The sequence below is a fragment of the Melanerpes formicivorus genome, unplaced genomic scaffold, assembly GCF_026170545.1.
Source record: "Melanerpes formicivorus ecotype bairdi unplaced genomic scaffold, bMelFor1.0.p_v2 SCAF_268, whole genome shotgun sequence".
Lineage (NCBI taxonomy): Eukaryota > Metazoa > Chordata > Aves > Piciformes > Picidae > Melanerpes > Melanerpes formicivorus.
The window spans coordinates 89,664-108,877 of record NW_027142620.1 but is presented as its reverse complement, the minus strand read 5'-3'; the positions used below and the strand labels follow the sequence as shown (position 1 = coordinate 108,877).

Below are 19,214 nucleotides of genomic sequence, written 5' to 3'. Positions count from 1 at the left end.
AGGTACAAGAGTCAGCCTCCTGCCCTCCTCTCATCCTCCTCATCCTCACCAGCCCCTCGGCTCCCGGCAGAGGAGACTCTGCTCAAGCCAATGGCACACCCATGGGCTCGCCCTGCCCTTCCTCTCAAGCCTGTGCAGATCAGGCTCTGCCCTGGATGCTGCTCCAGGTGCCCACAAGTGGATGGGGTGGCAGAAAGAGGAGAGCAGAGCATGCAGCAACACCCAACAGGACTGAAGCCCGGTCTCCTGCCATGAGCTGCCCACATGGCCCTCATGGGAGCGTGGTGCCAAGCTTGCTGAGCAAGAAGGGCAAAGCCAGAAAGGAGCATCTGAGACAGTCCCAAGGCAGAGGCTCCATCTGGGGCTCATCCAGGAGCTGGGTGCTTGAGGAATGGCACTGCAGCAGATGTGGCTGGGCTCTGAATTGCCCAGAACAGCCCTCAGGAGGTCACCCAGAGCCTCCTCAGCTTGCAGTGCCAGAGAGGACAGCAGCAGTGCTGCCCTGCCTAGCACAGCTTCACCATCACCCTGGTCCCAGCAGCTGCTGGGGCAAAGCTGAGGCTCATTTGGCAAAGCTGAGGCAAATTGCCCAGGCCTTTCACTTGGCCCTGGTCCCCCCCTGCCAGGAGCCATCCTCATTGCTTCCCCAGGCAGGGCAGATAGGAGCTGGCTTTGGTTGCACTCCTGGCTGTCCCAAGCCACAGTTTCACCAGGGCCTTGCCCCACCCAGCTGGGGCATGAGGACTGCTGGAGCCCCAGAGAATGAGGCCCTGGAGAGCTGGGGGCTGGGCTCCCTGCTGAGCCCCCACTCAGGACAGCCGAGAGCAAAGCCTCACCCTCGTCCTGGGCTGTGGGCTGCTCAGGCTTGGCCTTGGCCTGCTGGTCCTGCAGCCTTTTCTGGCCCCGAGACAGCTGCAGCAGCTCTGGAGGCAGCTGCTCCCCCGGGGCACGAGGAGGCAGCAGCAAGGTGCTGCGGCAGTCGAAGCCTTCCAGCGCCCTCAGGATCTGTGCATGGGGAGGAGAAACCACCCCTGGGAGGCACTGCTGGAGCTCCAGCCCGGCCCGGCCCCGCCCACAGCCCCGGCCCCGCCCACAGCCCCGCCCACAGCCCCGGCCCCGCCCACAGCCCCGCCCACAGCCCCAGCCACAGCCCCGGCCCCGGCCCCGCCCACAGCGCCAGCCCCGCCCACAGCCCCGCCCACAGCCCCGGCCCCAGCCCCGGCCCCAGCCCGGCCCCAGCCACAGCCACCCCCCCAGACCGGCCCTGGCCCCAGCCCCAGCCCCAGCCCCAGCCCCAGCCCCAGCCCCCCCCCCGGCCCCGGCCAGCCTCCCCCTCTTGCCTTCCTCACAACTGCAGGACCAGCCAAGCCCCTCCACAGCCTGCCAGCAGAAGAGGCTAACTCTGAACCACCACCCCCCCAGGCTGTGCCCTGCCTCCTGTCTCCATCTCCCTGGCACAAGGCTGGGAACACTGCAGTGCCCTGAAGCTGCACAAGGTGGATGTGGGGAGCAGAGCTCCTCTCTTTACCTGCTCCTCAGCAAGGTACTGCAGGTCATACTCCAAGGAGTAGAACTCGATGGGGAAGCTGCAAGGGTTCTTCACCACCACTGTGCCCTGTGCCCCAGGGCTGGATGGCAGCACTGGCCCCAGCTCCAGCACTTCAGGCTGGAACTCCAGCCGTGGCTCCAGCCCACTGCCTGAGACCAGCAGCTGGAGGTGCTGGCTGCTGTGGCAGATGTGGATCTTCAGAGTGCTCCTGTAGAGCTTCTGAAAAGAGAGAAGGGCAGAAAGCTCCTCCATGAAGTGCCAGGGCCTCAAACTCACCCTGTGCCCCGAGGCCAGGGCTGGCAGCAGCACCTCTGAGCTGAATGGAGAACAGAAAGCAGGACAAGGAGGGCTGCTTGGAAACTGGAAAAGGCAGAGTCAGGCTCAGGGAAGGGAGACACTTGGCATGCTGAGAGTGCTGAGCCCCTGGCCCAGGTTGCCCCACGGGGGAGATGCCCCCCAGCAGCACAGGGCTTTGCCTTGCATTTTGGAGAGGGAACCTGGAGCAAAGAGCTGCTCAGCCTGAGCCTGCTCAGCATAGCCCAGGGCCCTCTGATCCCCCAGGAGCCAGGTGGGAGAGCTGCTGCTAGCCCAGGCTGGGCTGGGCAGAGGGACTCCCCAAAGGACTGGCCCTGCCAGGAGAGCAGAGCAGGCTGCTGGCTCAGGAGTCCTGCTGCCAGCAGCTGAACCTCTCCCTGCTCTCTGTGCACCTCCAGCTCTCCTCAGCTGCCCTGGAGCAGAGCTCCTTGGAGCCTGCCCCATCAGAGGAGGTCTTTCAGCACTGCCTCTCCCAGCAGCTCCACAAAAGGCTGCTGGCTCTGTGGAGCAAGGGCAGGGGCAGTGCTGGAGCACGGAGCTGTAACATTTGCCCTCTGCAGGCTGCTGGCAATCTGCCTCTTGTGGGCAGCAGGAGTGCCCAGAGGTGGGAGATGCCCCATCCCTGGCACCACTCCTGGGGCAGTGCAGTGCTCAGCAGAAAGGTCTGCAGGCTTGTGGTGCCCAGACCCAGCCCTGGCAGCGCTGTGGCGGGCAAGGAGCAGCTGAACAAGAGGGGCAGAGGAGCTCTCCCTGGCCAGACAGGAGGGGAGTCCTCTGCTCAGGGCTTGGCTCCCCAAGCCCCCTCTGCAGAGGCTGCAGCAGGGGAAGCTGAGCTTGCAGCAAGCTGCCCGTGGGGGCAGGGCTCAGCTCCTGCTCCCAGCCTGGGCTCTCCTGCCCACACTGCCCTGCCAGACCTCCTGGGGGGGACCCCAGCCCAGCTCACCTCTTCCACGGGGCAAAACCTGACTCGCAGGTTGCACCACTGCCCAGGGGCCAGGACTCCAGCTGAGGGAAGCACCTCAAAGACGCCGGCCTTGGCCTTGGGCTCCTGCAGCAGCTTCCCACGCCTGCTGGCTGCCAAAGGCTTGTCCACCTGAGCACAGAAACCAGGGGCTGAGGTCTCCTTGCTCTGGCAGGACACAGCTGGCTTCCTGCAGTGCTGGCACTCCTGGCCTCACAGCACCCATCCCAATCAGGTGGGGCCAGCCCTGGCCTAGAACTGGTGGCCAAAGGCAGAGGCAGGCCAGGCAGCAGGGGAGGCTGCTCCTGACGAGAGGAGCAAGGGCTGAAGGTGGCAGAGAAGGGAAGCAGCAGCTGCTCAACAGGCCCAGGGCACCCTCCAAAGCCTCCTCAGCCCAGCTGGAGCCCAAGTGCTGAAGCAGCCAGAGGAGCAGAGGAGGCAAGAGGGAAGCAGGAAAGGCAGCCCAGAAGATGCAAGTGGCAGAGTGTCTGTGCTTTACCTTCTGAGCAGGCTGCTCCCTGCTGAGGAACCACTGACAGGGCACTGGCAGCTGATTGTAGAGCCGAGTGGTCTCCTCCTGGCACTGCCCACACTGGAGAGGGGAGAACTCCAGCCTGGCCCTGGAGAGGCAGAGGGAGGGCACAACCCCCCTGGCACGCAGGAGCAGACGAACCGTGGGGCCTCCTGTCACCTGGTGAGGCACAGAGCAGCCAGGTGAGCTCCAGCTGGCCTCTGCTGCTGGCCCCAGCCTGCCCCCGCAGGGGGTGAGGGCAGAGGGAGGGGAGGAGGCACAGGGCACCTGGATGGGCAGCAGCAGGGCCGCCTGGCCCAGCGGCAGCCTGGCACTCTGGGGCTCCAGGCACACGGTGAAGCTCCTGCTCTGGGAGCAGGGCAGCTGCTCCACGCGCTCCAGCTCCACGCTGAAGCCTTCAAGAGATGGACAGGAAGCAGCTGAGGCACAGGGGACAGCAGCTGGGGCACCAGCAGCCTAGGGCCACCTGAGTGTCCTGGCTGGCAGCCCTGGCAAGGACTCTGCCTCTCCAGAGCAGCTGCTGCTGCTCCTTCTCCCCCGGCACCGCTGCAGGCCCAAAGCTTGGCACAGCCAGAGCCCAGGCCCCAAGGGGGGAAAGGAAAAGGTTTCAGCTGAGGAGCTGCAGCAAGGCCAGGGAAGGACACTCAGACCTCTTCAAAGGAGAATTCCCAGCTAAGATTTGCCCATCGCCCTGCTGCTGCCTAGAAACAACTGAGGGAGGCCTCTGGGCACCCTGCAGAGACAGCAGGGCAGCGCTTGGTGCTGCTGCAGCCTTGCCTCAAGGGCCGCTTCAGAGGCCTGTCTGGATACAGCACAGCCCCTGCCAGGCTGTCTCCTCAGCCAGGGCTGAGCACAAGTGCCACGACCTCAGGAACTTCACACCAAGCAGCTCAGCAGCACCCAGGCTCCAGCTCCTTGCAACACAAGGCCAGAGAGCACCCAGAGAAGCTCAGCTGCTGCTGCTGGCAGCCAAGAGCAGAAGGTGCTGAGAGGGGAGCAAGGTGAGCAGCCCACCCAGCCCCTGCAGGGCAGAGTTAGGGCAGCCACAGGCAGGCCAGGCCCCTGGGCACTGCTGGCCAGCAGAACTCAGGCTCCAAAGCAGCAGGTCCCCAGCAGGACAAAGCTCCCCAAGAGCTCTCCGTGGCAGTGGCTCAGGCTGAGCTGCCACAGGCAGCTCTTGCAAGGCCACAGGAAGGGTCCCCAGCACTGCCTACCTGTGCCACACAGGAGCTGCCCAGGCACTTGGAAGGACACAGGGAAGTGCCCCAGGCTGGTGACCTTCACGCTGCGCCTGTGGATGCCACCCAGCCCCACGCAGCCAAAGTCCAGGATGTACTCAGGCAGCTCAGCTCTGCAAGGAGGAGGGAGGGCACTCCTGACCCCACAGCCTGGCCACGTTGCCATGGCATGGGAGGTGCAACTCCAGGGCAGCAACTCAGCTCGAGCCCCTGGAGCCCAACACCTGAGCAGCTGGTGCCAAGACTCTGGCCGGTGCCAGGGAAGGCAGGGCCCAGCTTCTAGCAGCTCCCAGGGGCACCTTCAAGCACAGCTGGCTGCCAGTGGGCACTGCCCACAGCTCCTGGGCCACTGCACACAAGTCCACTGCACCTCCACTGCTCTCAGTGCAGCTGCTGAGCCTGGCCCACAGCCCACCCCTGAAACTGCTTCAGGACCTTGTCAGCAGAGTTCTCCCTCCCCCTCCCCCCCCAGGAAATCTTCACCACTCTGCACCCAGCTCTGTCCCCAGAGCCCCAGGGGCCGCAGCCAGCAACCCCTGTGAGAGCCACAGGAAGGTCCTGTCCAGAGCCATCCCACTGGGAAAACACAGCCAGGATCTGTTCTGCACAGCATCTTCTGCCTGAGCTGGAGCCTGCTGCTCCCACTGCTCAGCATCAAGGAGCAGAGGGAAGGACCAAGCGACCTAGGGGAGCCCTGCAGTCCCCCCAGCACCCAAGGTCCCTGAGGGAGACTTTGCCAACCTGCTCTTCGGGTCAGATGTGGTCTGGTGGGACCAGGAAGCCAGCTCTGAGCTGCCTCTTTCAGGGCTGCCCAGCAGGGATGGTGTCTGGGCTGGCTGGAGGGGCCTCATGGTCTGCACTGGGTCCCCTCAGCTCTAGGCACAGAGCCCAGCATCTGTGGGGAGCTGAGAGCAGCTCCGCAGCTCAGGGAAGCGAGGACACTCAGCTGCTCCCAGGCAGCAGGGCACAGCTCTCAGGAGCAAAGCCTTGCTGCTGGCCACAGCTGCTCCAGGCTCTGCAGAGCCCAGCAGCTCTCAGCAGCAGGGCTGCACTGCTGGCTGTCACCCCCAGAGCACCTGCAGACGGCCAGGGATGTCCTTACTCACTCGAGAAGCCTGCGGCGAGCAGGCAGCCTCAAGGCAGCTTCCTTTGGGGCGCTGCAGGCCACAGCTGCCTGCTGCTCCAGGATGTGCTCCTTGAGCAGGATGTCCTCCAGCTGCACCTGCAGCCCAGTGTCCAGCTGAGGCAAGGAAAGACAGGGACTGCTTAGCCAAGGGCCTTCCCAGGGCATGGGCTCAGCTCCCCAGGAGGCTCCCAGCCTGCTCTTGTTGGGAGGGCTGAGGGAGTCCTCCTGCCCCACTGCCTGGGACACCTCCAGCTCTCTTTGGCAGGACCTTGTCTCCAGAGCTACCAACTCCAGCCCCTTCAGCTGCCCAGGCACTGCAATCCAAGCTGATCTGGCCAGACACAGAGGGACAAGCCAGGGACCTGCCAGAGCTCCAGGCATTGGCCTGCCCCCAAGCAGTGCCAAAGCAGCCTGGAGCAAAGCCCTCTTGCCAAGGAGGCCAGGAGGAAGCTGCTGCTGCTGCCTCTTGGAGATGAGCAGCGAGATCACAGTCCCAGGGCTGGCTCAGGCACCTGGCACACCTGGCAGAGCTTGGCTGGGGGGCAAGAAGCAGCCTAGAGATGGGGCCCCAGCAATTCATCCCCAGGAGCAGGGCCTGCAGGATTCCCCCCAGGCTGCCAGGAAGCTCCTCCAGCTCCAGCAGGGACAACTAGCAGAGCTGGAGAGCTGAGCTGATGATGTCCCAGCTAAGTGTGGCAGGGAGGGCCCACCTGTTAGCAGGGCACCCAGAAGCCTGCTGTGGGCTCCAAGGGGATCCATGGCACAAGGGGGAGAGGCTGGCAGGTGCCACACGGGGCAGCAGCTGTTCTCACCGTGGCGTCCGAGTCAGCTGGGGGGGGTTCTGTGGCTGCAGCCTCCCCCAGGACATCTGCTCTCTCTCTCTCCTTGTCCTGGGCCAGCTCCCCTCTCAGCTCCCTGAGAATCTGCTCCCATCTCTTGTTTCCTGAGGGCAGAAACCCCCCCTCAGGTGGCAGCGTGGGCATCTGGGCTGGGCAGCCCCCTCCCCACACCGCCTCTCCCAGCAACGCTCCTCCAGCAGCTCTGGGCAGTGGGAGCTGCTCCTCCTGCCTGCAGCCTGAGCTTCAGCCCTGCCCAGCTTCCTCCCCCAGAGCAGCAGCTCAGCCCCTGCCAGCTGATGCCCATCCAAGCCTGCCCAAAGCCCTGCCTGCGTCTCGCCCAGCAGCTCGGCAGGGCTGCAGCAGGGAGTCTGCCGGGACACAGCCCCCAGGGACTGCCAGAGACTCAGGAAGCAACCAGTGCTGCTCTGAGAGCCCTGAAGCCTCCAGGCTTGGCTGTGGGAGATGGGGGAAGAGGCAGGGGAGCATCCTGAGGAGCAGCCAGGCAGTGCTTGCCTTGGATGTTCCTGGGCAGGTGCAGGCAGATCCTGGGAAAGCTTCCCTCTCCTCTCAGGCAGATCTCCTCTGGTTGCAGGTGACCCACTTGGAGCTGGAAAGCCTTGCAGAAGAGCCCAGGCACTTCTGGCAGGTAAGAGACTTTCAGCACCTGCTGCTGGCCGGCTTCAAGGCAGCCCTGCAGGGAGAGGAGGGAGGGAATGCAGCAGAAAGGCTTGGCTGGAGTTGAGGCACAGCTGGCCTGGAGGGTCTGAAAGGCCTCTTCCAACCCCAAGGATCCTGTGATTCCATCCCCCTCAGCAGAGGCAGCTCCCAGCCCTGGCTGCTGCTGGGGGATCTTCCTCTGCTCTTCTCCTTCTCCCCATTTGTTCCCTCCAAGCCCAGCCAGGGCAGTGCAGGCTGGCACAGGCACAGGCACAGGCACAGTCCCTTGTGCTGCCCCCATCCTCACCGTGCTGGGCACCACCAGGGGCACGCCGGGCAGGGGGCTGCGGGCAGTGGCCGTGCCAGGGCTCAGCACCACGAAGGTGAAGGGCAGCTTCCCACTGTTCTGCAGGGTCACCTCTGCCTCCAGGAGCGAGTCCCACAGCTGCAGAGAGGAGAGAGGAGCGGGCAGTTAGAGACAGGCCTGGCACTGGGCATCTCCTGCAGCTGGCACTGGCACAAGAGCCAAGGCAGGCAGCACAGCAGAGCAGCAGGAGAGGAGGGCACTTGGCTCTGCCAGCTTCACCTGGGGACCCCCAGCCACAAGGGAGCTCTGGGCCCTGCACAGGAGCTGAGCTTTGGGGCACCCTGCAGAGGGACAGCACCGAGCATGAGAGCAGAGAGCAGCCAAGTGCCTTGAGGAGGACTTAGCATAGAAGGGTCCAGGCTGGCAGGGACCTGCAGAGCTCAGCCAGTCCATCCTGCCCCCAGGCAGCAGGGAGCTCCAGAGCTCAGCCAGTCCATCCTGCCCCCAGGCAGCAGGGAGCTCCAGAGCTCAGCCAGTCCATCCTGCCCCCAGGCAGCAGGGAGCTCCAGAGCTCAGCCAGTCCATCCTGCCCCCAGGCTGGCAGGGAGCTGCAGAGCTCAGCCAGCCCATCCTGCCCCCAGGCAGCAGGGAGCTGCAGAGCTCAGCCAGTCCATCCTGCCCCCAGGCAGCAGGGAGCTCCAGAGCTCAGCCAGTCCATCCTGCCCCCAGGCAGCAGGGAGCTGCAGAGCTCAGCCAGTCCATCCTGCCCCCAGGCAGCAGGGAGCTGCAGAGCTCAGCCAGTCCATCCTGCCCCCAGGCAGCAGGGAGCTCCAGAGCTCAGCCAGTCCATCCTGCCCCCAGGCAGCAGGGAGCTGCAGAGCTCAGCCAGTCCATCCTGCCCCCAGGCAGCAGGGACCTCCCCGCTCAGACTTCCCAGCTCGGGTGGGGTGGGGATGGCCATTCCAGAGCAGCTTGGAAGCAGAATGCATCACTCCAAGGTGGTGCTTCCAAGGCCTGGAGCCAGCACAGCAGCTAGCCCTAGGGCTCAGTGGGCAGCCCCCAGCAGAGAGGGCTCCAGACAAGGAGAAGCCTGCGCTACCTGCAGCCCAAAGTCCAGCTCCGTGGTGTCCAGGTGGTAGCTGAGGAGCGAGGCCTCCCCACGCAGCCTGAGCTCGTAGCTGGGGCCTCCCTGCACCCTGCAGAGGGCCCTGGCACAGGCCACAACGTTGGGGTGGCCAAAGAAGCTGAAGGTGACCTGCTGGCTCTGGCCTGGCTGCAGCAGCCCGTAGAGTGGCAGCACATCGAACACCTGGGGAGGAGAGGGGGAGAGGCTGAGCAGGGGAGGGGCTGAGTGGGGGCAGAGGCTGAGCAGGGGAGGGGCTGAGTGGGGGCAGAGGCTGAGCAGGGGAGGGGCTGAGTGGGGGCAGAGGCTGAGCAGGGGAGGGGCTGAGCAGGGGAGGGGCTGAGTGGGGGCAGAGGCTGAGCAGGGGAGGGGCTGAGTGGGGGCAGAGGCTGAGCAGGGGAGGGGCTGAGTGGGGGCAGAGGCTGAGCAGGGGAGGGGCTGAGTGGGGGGAGAGGCTGAGCAGGGGAGAGGCTGAGCAGGGGAGAGGCTGAGCACTTGGATTGGGAAGAACTTAATCAATGCACCACACTAAAGTCATCTGGGAGGGATCCTGGCAGCAAGGAATTCTCTCTGCTGCACAACTTGGCTTTCCAACCTTCCTCACTGGCTGGAGGATCACACCAGGTGCTAAGCTGAGAGGCCTTGCAGCCAGGGGGGCCTCCAGCCCAGCTCCCCTGACTCCTGCTGCTCCTCACTCTCTGATCTGCACTCTGCTGTCTCTCCAGATGCTACAGCAGAAGCCACTGGCAAATGTCCTCTCCAGCACTTGCTTAGTGACAAGGTGAAGAAGATGTGCAGCTTGTGGCCAGCAGGCCAGGGGACATTCTCCTGCCCCTCTCCCCTGTCCTGGGGAGGCTACCTCTGGAGTCCTGGCTCCAGTGCTGGGCTCCCCACTTCCAGAGAGACAGGGAACTGCTGGAGAGGGTCCAGTGGAGGCTGCAGAGCTGCTGAGGGGCCTGGAGCAGCTCTGGGAGGAGCCCTGGGGCTGTTGAGCCTGGAGAAGAGCAGCCCCAGAGGGGAGCTGAGCAATGCTCAGCAAGAGACAAAGGAGCTGTGGGGGGCAAGAGGCTGGGGCCAGGCTCTGCTCAGTGGTGCCCTGGGACAGGACAAGGGGCAGTGGGCACAAAGTGGAGCCCAGGAGGTTCCATGTGAAGAGGAGGAGAAAGTTGTTTGGTGTGAGGGTGCTGGAGGCCTGGAGCAGGCTGCCCAGAGAGGTTGTGGAGTCTGCTGGTGTGGAGAGCTTCCAACCCCCCTGGGCACTGTGCTGCTGGGCAAGCTGCTGTGGGTGCCCTGCTGGAGCAGGGGCTTGGACTGATGATGCCCAGAGGTCCCTTCCAACCCCTCCATGCTGGGGTGCTGTGAATGCCCCCAGAGCTGCTGCACAAGGAGTGTTTTGGCTCAGCCCTACACCATGTCCTGCATGGCCTCTCCATGCCCAGCTGCCTGGAGGGATGTGAGGCCACTCTGTGAGCAGTGCTGAGGGCCAGCAGTGGCAGTCCCAGCTGTGGAACTGCTTCTCCCACTGCAAAGCTGGAAGCCAGGCAGCTTCCCACTTGCCTCCTCCAATCCCAGCCTGTGGGGCTCTGTCTCCTTCAGCTTCATCAGCTGCCTCATCCCAGCTGGGCTGGGAGCTTCCACAGCACCTTCCAGGGCCCCCTCCTGCTGCACAGCACCTTCCAGGGCCCCCTCCTGCTGCACAGCACCTTCCAGGGCACCTTCCAGGGCCCCCTCCTGCTCCGTGGCACCGGACAGCAGCTGCAAAGCAAGCACCAAGGGCTGCAGTGAGCAAGTGGCTGCTCTGGGTGAGAGCACTCTGCTGCAGGCTCCAGCACCTCATCAAGCCAGGGGCAGCTGAGATGGCAGCTGGGAGCAAATCAAGTCTGGCTATGGCCATGGCATCTGCTGAGTGTGGCTCCAAGGCCAGCCCCAGGTCAGGCCTGGGCTCCATCCTCACCTCCTACACACAAGCTTGCAGGAGCCTGGCAGAGAGCCCAAGGGGGCAGCTGGCACCCTGGTGCCAGTCCAGCTCTGCTCCCTCCTGCCCAAAGAACATGTTGAGAAGCTCCTGCCTGGACAGCTTAGGTTCTCCAGGACCAAAGCAGGGACACAGCTGCCCCTGAGACTCCCCAGCACAGGCAAAGGAGGACTGAGGGAGGGCTTGGCCCAGCTCTCCAGTTTCAGATGTGCTTTGGTTTCATTCCATGCCCTGATGGCTGCTGGAGAGCTGAGGAGCTCCACCAGGTCATTATTCTCCAGACACCCTCCTGAAGAAGGCAGCTGAGATGTTTTCCTGCCCTGCAGCAGCTGGCAGCTTGTCTTTAACCTCAGAGGTGCCAGCTTGCAAAGGGAGCCTTGGCTCTGGCCTTCTGAGCCCTGTTTCTGAGAGAGGCTTCTGGGCTTGCTCCTCCAGCTCCAGAGGCTCTGCTGCTTCAGGAAGCTCAGAAGTGCTTTGTGCTGGGGCCTGGCCACCAGCAGGCTCTGCAGGAACGCTGCTGGGGCATCCTTGGGCCTAAGCAGAGCTACATCTCCCTGGCAGACAAAGCACTGGGCAGGGCTGAGCCTCCCCTTGGGTCAGGTCCCTTCCTGAGCCCTGACAGCTCTGGGGCTGTCTCTGCCATCCCAGCCCTTGGCTAAGGCCAGGATGTGCCAATGGCTGGGGCTGAGCAGGTGGCCCCAGCCCTTGGCTAAGGCCAGGATGTGCCAATGGCTGGGGCTGAGCAGGTGGCCCCTGGGGATCGGTGCTGGGCTTGGCACAGAAGGAAGCTCAAAGCCTTCCCAGCAGCATGCAGGTAAAAGCCTCATTTGACACTGGGAAACAACCCAGCCCAAACTCTCCAGAGGCCAGGAGGAGCTGAGGGAGGCCTCCCCCAGCCAGACTGTCCTGTTTGTCCCTCCCCAGCAGCCCTGTGTCCAGCTGCTGGCCCTGCTGCCCTTCCTGCTCTCAGGTGGCCGCGGGGCCATGAGAAGGGAGGTTGGCAGCAGCAGGGCTCTGGGGGCAAACTGGGAGGTGTCCCAGCAAAGCTACCTCTGCTTCCAGGCAGTCCTGGGCATCTGCTGGCTCCTGGGCAGGGTCCCCCACTGCCCCCAGGGCTTGGGCTGGCTCCTCCACACCCCCATGCCCGGAGCTGCTCCCTGCAGAGGCCGAGCGCTGCCCGCAGGCTCTCTCCTCCTGCGCTGCTGGGGCCGGGAGGCTGCACCTGGAACAGAAGCTCCCTGTGAGCAGGGACTGCAGGGGCAGGCAGGGGAGACTGCCCCAGCAGCTCCTCGCTGGCCACTGCTGCTCTGAGCTCAGCACTGGCTCTGGCCCAGCAGCTCCAGCCCAGGATGGAGCAGGGCCAGGCTCTGGGCTGCCCAGCTTGGCACAGGGGCAGTGCAGGCACCTGGCTGCTGGCAGACAGGGCAGAGGCCAGGGCTGGGGGCCAGGAAGGGCACCAGGAAGGGCAACCAGACACACACTGTGCAAAAAGGGAGACTGAGAAGCAAAGGGGCAGAGCCCAGCAGAGACCTTCTGGTGGCCTTGCAGCACTCCCAGTGCCCTACAAGGAAGCTGGGGACAGCCTTGGGAGCAGGGCTTGGTGTGCCAGGCCCAGGGTGGGGGGAGGCTTGAGCTCAGAGATTCAGAGCAGACACAAGGCAGACATTTGGGATGCTGAGGAGAGGGAGACACTGGCCCAGGGTGCCTGAGGAGGGGGGAGATGCCCCATCCCTGGCACCACTCCAGGGCAGGTGAAGGTGGAAGGAAAAGAAGCTACCAGCCAGGTTGCAGCCAGGAAGCGATGGAGCCCTCAGCCTCTGTCCTGTCCCTGCAGCAGCCCCAGGAGCTGAGGCTTTGTCTCTAAAGAGACAAGGTGGGAGCAGGGGCTGAGGGCCCTGGGCTGTGCAGCCTGCAGAAGAGCAAGCCCAGAAGGGATCTTCTGAGTGCTGGGCAAGAGCTCAAGGGCAGGGGGCAAGAGGATGCCTGTGGTTTGGCAGCAGCAGAGCAGCTGTGCTTGGGGGGACAGAGGAGTGGCCTCTGCTTGCCTGAAGGTGGAGGCTCTTGGAGCAGGGGCTGGGTGCCAGGCAGGCTTCACCTCTGAGCAGCCAATCCAGCCCCCACACAGCCAAAGTTTCTCCTCCTGCTCAGATGGAAGCCCCAGGGGGCAGCAGGCTCCGTGCCCTGGCACTGGGCACCAGGCACTGGCCCCAGCCTCCTGCCCCCAGCCTTCAGCTCCTGCTGAGCATTGCTCAGCTGCCCTCTGGGGCTGCTCTTCTCCAGGCTCAACAGCCCCAGGGCTCTCAGCCTGTGCTCCTCCCAGAGCTGCTCCAGGCCCCTCAGCAGCTTTGCAGCCTCCCTGGGACTCTCTCCAGGAGGTCCCTGGCTCTCCCGAGCTGGGGAGCCAGCACTGGACAGCGTCCTGGGGGCAGTTCCTGTGTCGGTTCTTAGGACTGGAATGAGAAGAGGTGGGGCTGGCAGGGAAGGCAGAGAGCTCCCAGTTTGTATCTGCTTGTCCCAGGGCCCAAGCAGGGCTTTGGAGCTCCAGAGACAAAGCAGGACTGGGGGGCATGGGCTCCAGGAGAAGTGCTGCCAGCGTCTCAGAGGCTGCCTTGCAGAACAGTGTCTCCTGCCCAGCATCACAGTGCTGCAGGACTCCTGTGCCCTGAGCAGCCAGCCTGAGCTCAGCTGGAGGGCTTGGTCCTGTTCCCACCAGGGCAAGGGGAAAGCAATTGGTCAGAGCCCAGGGAAAGCACCTTGGTCTCTGCAAAGCACAAGCAGGACAGCAGGAAGGAGAAGAGCTGCAAGGAGAGGGCAGAGGTGGCCATACCTCAGCTGGCTGCCCTGGCTGTCTGGCAGCAGCTGCCAGCAGTAGGAGACAGGCAGCTGGCTGCAGTTGGTCATCTCCAGGCTCTGCACAGCTCCAGTGCCATTGAGGATGCAGCCAAAGTCCACAGCCATGCTCTGGAAGTGCAGGTTGGGGCAGCAGACTTCTCCCCGCAGCAGGACCTGCTCCTGGTGAGGGTGCTCCAGGAACTGGATCCTCAGAGCCTGCTCCACTTGCCAGGAGTGCAAACCCTCTTCATGAGCAGGGTTAAAGCTGATGCAGAGCTGCAGCTCCTGCCCTGCCTCCAGCTTCATGGGCTGCAAGGAGAGGAAGAGCATCCAGCAGCCGTGGGATGCCGTCCCCAGGGCTCAGGGCATGAACCATGGCAGTGCCCAAGTGTGGCTCCAGCAGGGCCTGCCTGTGCCAGCCCCACCCCACTGCTGGCCCAGCCCCTCTCAGGCTTCAGCAGAGGCACCAAAGCCCCCCCCAGAGCAGCACCCTGGCACCAAGGCTGTTTGCCCTGCTCCTCCCAGCACTGCAGCCTGGCCCTGGCAGGGCTGGCACCGGCAGGGCACAGGAGTGGTGCCCATGCCCACAGCACCACCTGTCTGGCAGGGCCTGTGCCCAACCCCTGCCACTGACACAGGGGGCAGGCAGGGGCTGGAGGAGCATCCTCAGCCCTCTCAGAGGCAGGGCTGCCCTTGAAGGGAGCAAGCTGCTCCTGAGGAGCAGGCAGACAGCTGAGGCTGGCTGCTGGGATGGCTGCCAGGAGGCAGCTTGACTCGCTGGCTTGCCCAGAAGGGGCTGGAGCCCTTCCCTGCATCTCTTAGAGCCAGGACTCTGAGAGGAAGCTGCAGCAAGGAGCCAAGCAAGCCACAGGGCAAGAGGAAAGGGCCTCAAGTCGCACCAGGGGAGCTTCAGTTCGGCCATGAGGAACAAGTTCTTCCTCAAAGGCTGTCAAGGCCCGGCCCAGGCTGCCCAGGGCAGTGGTGGAGTCCCCATCCCATGGCAGAGTCCTGGGGATCTGGTGCTGAGGGCCATGCTTTAGTGGTGAGCTGGCAGTGAGGAGTTCCCAGTTGGCCTTCTTGAGCTGAAAGATCTCTTCCCACCCAAAGCATCCCATGGCTCTCTTCCCCATTCAGGGGGTATCTTCTTCCCTCCAGCAGCTCATTTCCAACCTGATTTAGCTCAGGCCAGCCCTCTGCTGACTCCACAGCAGCCAAGTCTCTCCTGGAGGCCCTCCCAAGAGCAGCACAGCAGCACAGCCCTCCCTCTTCCCACTCCAGCAGCAGCAAGGCCCAGGGCTGCTCACCTGAGCATCTGCAGGCAGGGGCTGCTGCTCCACGTCGCAGATGGAGAAGGGCTGCCCCAAGGCCAGGACCATGCTGAGTGGCAGGGGGCAGATGTTCTTCAGAGCAAGAGGCTGGGCCAGGGGAGTTAGGACATCCCCTGCTTGCTGCAGCCACAGGAGAGAAGCATCAACCAACCTCAAGTGCCCAGGCACCTCCTTCCCCTTCTGATGCCTTTCCAAGCCTTCAGCCCCCACAGCTCAGCACAGCTCCTCTGGACTCTTTGGGTTTGTTTCTGCCCTTCTGGAAGGGCTTTCTCTAAGCACAGCACAGCTGCTGCTGGCTGCAAACCACAGCACTGCCCAGGGGCCAGGGGCACAGCCTCATGGGCCAGGCAGGGAAGGGGACCCCGAGAGGAGGCAGCTGCTGCCAAAAGATCAAGCCCAGAGTGTGAGCCCAGAGCATCTGACTCCAGTGGTGTGTCCTCTCTTGGGGACAGCAGCACAAGAGGAGTTCCAGTCACCTAGCTTGCACCCCTTGCAACCTTTCCAGCTCCAGGAGCCTCCTCAAAGCAGGGCTGCAGGGCAGGAGGCAGGGGAGAGCCTGCAGCAGCCTAAGGTTGGCTTTGACCAGGCACAGCCAGCCAGCACCCTCCAGGCACCTGCTGCCCCTGCTACAAGATGCTGAGGGGCATCTGCCTGAGGAGCAAAGGCTGAGAGGCCTGGGGCTGCTGAGCCTGGAGAAGAGCAGCCCCAGAGGGCAGCTGAGCAATGCTCAGCAGGAGCCAAAGGGAGCAGGGGGTGGGGCCAGACTCTTCTCAGTGGTGCTACACCAAGGAGGGCAGAGTCGAGCTGCTGAGGCTGTTCCCAGCCCCAGGGGAGCCAGGAAGGACCTCAGTGCTAATGGCCAAAGCTTGGTCCTGCTGCAGTCTTCAGCCAAAGCCCTGGGGACTGGGAGCAGCTCTTTCCCCTCCTGCTTGCAAGCCCAGCACAGGCAGCCCACAGCTTCCAGCCAGCAGCCAGGGCTTCAGTGCCAGGATGCCAGCCAGAGGCTCACCTTCTCCACGTGGAAAGAGATTGCTGTGGAGGACATCTGCAGGGCAGGAGCAACGAACTGGCAGCTGAGCTCCACCTGCAGGATCTGTCTCCTCCTGGCCTCGCCGCCCACCGCGGCCTGGCACAGCAGCTGCTCCCTCACCGCCTGCAGGGAGAAGCCACAGGGCACAGGGGGGCTGCCAGCAGGGGGCCAGGAGACAGCCTGCAGCTGCCAGCCACGGCCCTGCCACTGCCCTCAAGTGACACTCCCTGCTCCCTCTTTGCCCCTGCCCTCCACAGCCTCTGCTGCAGCCCAGTTCTGCTGAGCTCCAGAGGCCATCCTGCTGCAGCCAACAGCCACACAAAGCTCTGGGCAGGTCTGTGCTGCCTGGGACAAGCCCTGCCCCAAAGGACTCTGCCCTGGCTGTGCACAGCGCTGCAGAAAGCTGGAGGAGCTGCTGGGATGGAACTGGAGCTAGTCTCAAGCTGTGCCAGGGGAGGGTCAGGCTGGCTGGTAGGAAGAAGTTCTTCCCAGAGAGAGAATTGGCCTCTGGAATGTGCTGCCCGGGGAGGTGGTGGAGTCACCGCCCCTGGAGGTCTCCAGGAAAAGCCTGGAGGAGGCACTCAGTGCCAGGCTCTGGTGGATTGGACAGGGCTGGGTGATAGGTTGGACTGGGTGATCCTGGGGGTCTCTGCCAGGCTGGTTGATGCTGTGACTGCAGGACAAGTCCCAGGGGAGGTGATCTGATGGGGAAGGCTCAGCCCTCGGGAGGGACCTCACCTGGGGAGTGCTGGAGAAGGCTTCCAGCATCACCTCCATCGTCTGGCCGGGCCTCAGCTCCATAACCTCGGGCCGAAGCTGAAACACAGGGCAGGCAGCTGCGAGGCTCTGGGGGGGAGCTCTGGCCTTGGTGCTGCTGAGGGCAGGGAGCTGTCCGCGCTGGGCAGGCAGGGAGCAGCCTCCTAGGCTCCAGTAGAGGCGCTGGGAGCGGCGGCCTCGGTTGGTGACCTGGAAGCTGTAGCAGCAGGGAGCCAGGCTGCGAGAGGAGCAGAGATGGACAAGGTCAGCAGAGCTGCTGCTGCCCAGCGCTCCCCCAGCTGGTGCCGCTGCCGTCTGACCACACAGCTGGCAGTGCAACCCCCTCGGAAAGGCTGAGCCGGCTCAAAGCTTCAGCAGGAGCCAGCCCTTGCCTGGCCCCGAGCTTCTCCCCTCCCAGCAGCTGCCCTGTTTGCAGCCAGCCAGGAAGAGCTTCCTGCAGAGCTGTCCCGACGGGGCACAGCCGAGCCCAGCCCCGGCTGCCCCAGAGCCCTTCCTCCTTGCCGCAGGCCCGGAGCGGCAGCGGCAGGGAGAGGACAGAGGCTCCGCACGGAGCTGGCTCCGGCCTCGCCGGCGGCACCAAGGCAGCAGCAGAGCTGCTGGGCAGGGCCCTGGCCGCTCCCCGCTGTGCTGCTGCTGCTGCTGCTGCTGCTCAGGAGCTCCTGGGCTCCGTCTCAGCTCGCTGCTCTGCCGCTGCTCCGCTTTGTTTCCAGCGGCAGTTCCAGAGAGGGGGGGTGGGAAACCCTTCCCTTTCCCCCCTTGCTTCTGCCCGGTGCCGGCCGGCTGGGGGAGTGCTGCTGGAGCCTCCCCTCCGCCGCTGCCCAGCGGCTCCACTTTCCCTCTCGCTGCGGACAAGGGGGAAGCTTAGCTCCTGCTTTCGCTTTGCCTCTGCCATTGCACCCAGAGCGCGGCTTGGGCTCAGGACACTGCCTGCCTGCAGCTCCCGGCACAGCCTCTTGCCCTGAGCAGAAGTTCCCCACCTGAACATTGCTGTGTGAGGAACCTGCCTCTGGAGCTCAGGCAAAGCCTCCGGAGTTTGGGGTTCCCCCCCCGCCCCCCCTTTGCTCTGCCTTTGCTGCAGGCAGCAGCTCAAGGCAGTCCATCTTGTGACCGAAGCAGAAACTGCAGCTCCTGGGCTCTGGCTCTGGAGGGGAGCTCAGGTTTAGAGTTGTCTTTTCCCTTCCTCTGCCCAAATCGTTCAGCTGCTGCTGAAGGTGCCTGGGATGGGGATCCTTCCCAGCCGGGCCCAGGAGCCTGGACAAGCTGTACCAAAGTTGTGCTGGCCTTCCCTGGGGGTCTTTTGGCTGAGCCAAGTCATCAATAGCATTCTTCACGGTCCTGCCCCTGAGGAAGGCTCCCAACCCTCCCCAGCACATCCTCTCAGCTGCTGCGGGCAGGGCAGCATCCCTTGGGCACTGCAGAGAGCTGCCCTGGCTGAGCCCCTGGCAGCAGCAGGAGCTGAGGGACACCTACCTGAAGCGAGTGCCCAGGCTGAGCTGCGGAGCCAAGGGCCTGTCCAGGACGATGGTGCTGCCGACGCCGAGGGCCCGCACGGGGATGCCGTAGCCACGGCTGTGCTCCACCAGCAGCTGCACCTCGGCCTGGAACTGCCCTGTGTCGTCCAGCTGGGCTGTGACAGACACAGACACCTGGCCCTCGGCGGGGATCACTCCTCGGCTGGGCTCGACCCTCCAGCAGCAGCCTCTGCCAGCCTGCAAGACAAGGCAGAGCCCAGCTGAGGCTGGAAACCGGGGCCCTCGGGGCGAGGAGGTGAGGGGAACAGAGCAGAAAGGCTTCACCTGCCTGCAGCTGAGCCAGGGGGGCTGCAAACAGCACCTCTGCAGGAGCTTACACCCCCCTGTGCCACCCTCCTCTCACAGACTCTCCTCAGTGCCCCCCATGGCACAGTATCACCAAGGCTGGAAGAGACCTCAGGGATCATCCAGTCCAACCTGTCACCACAGACCTCATGACTAGAGCATGGCACCAAGTGCCACCTCCAATCCCCTCCTGAACACCTCCAGGCATGGGGACTCCACCACCTCCCTGGGCAGCACATTCCCATGAGCAATGACTCTCTCAGTGAAGCTTTCTCCTCACCTCGAGTCTAAACTTCCCCAGCCCAAAGGACACCCGGCCTCAAGAGAAGGTTGGTTCCTCCTCCAGTCTCCTTGGAGGCCTTTTGCTCAGAGGCCTCTTGAAGTACTGAGGGGCTGCAAGAAGTTGACTTTTCTCCAGCCAGTCCCAGGGAGAAGATCAGAGAATCACAGAATGGTTTGGGGTGGAAGGCACCTGCAGGATCTTCTAGTTCCAAGCCCCTGCCCTGGGCAGGGACATCTCCAAGTCGAGCAGCTTGCTCAAAACCCCATCCTCAGTTCAAAGCTGAGACCCAGGCTTGTTCAGCCTGGAGAGAAGGAGGCTGAGGGGAGACCTTCTGGCTCCCTGCACCTCCCTGAGAGGAGGCTGGAGCCAGGGGGGGTTCAGCATCTCCTCCCAGGCAGTAGGACAAGAGGAAATGGCCTCAAGTTGCATCAGAGGAGCTTTAGGTTGGGCATGAGGAACAAGTTCTTCCTCTGAAGGGCTCTCAGGGCCTGGCCCAGGCTGCCCAAGGCAGGGGTGGAGTCCCCA

General features: G+C 64.0%; 1 long non-coding RNA gene and 1 pseudogene across 1 annotated transcript; both read right to left on the bottom strand.

The window, feature by feature from the left end:
* Positions 1–19,214, bottom strand: part of LOC137458655 (hydrocephalus-inducing protein homolog) — a 62,237-nt pseudogene that overhangs the window by 23,442 nt on the left and 19,581 nt on the right.
* Positions 14,820–16,594, bottom strand: LOC137458647 (uncharacterized). Its single transcript, XR_010991875.1, has 3 exons — positions 16,551–16,594; positions 15,792–15,935; positions 14,820–14,902 (listed from the first exon to the last, which is right to left on the bottom strand). It is a non-coding gene; the product is annotated as an uncharacterized lncRNA (long non-coding RNA).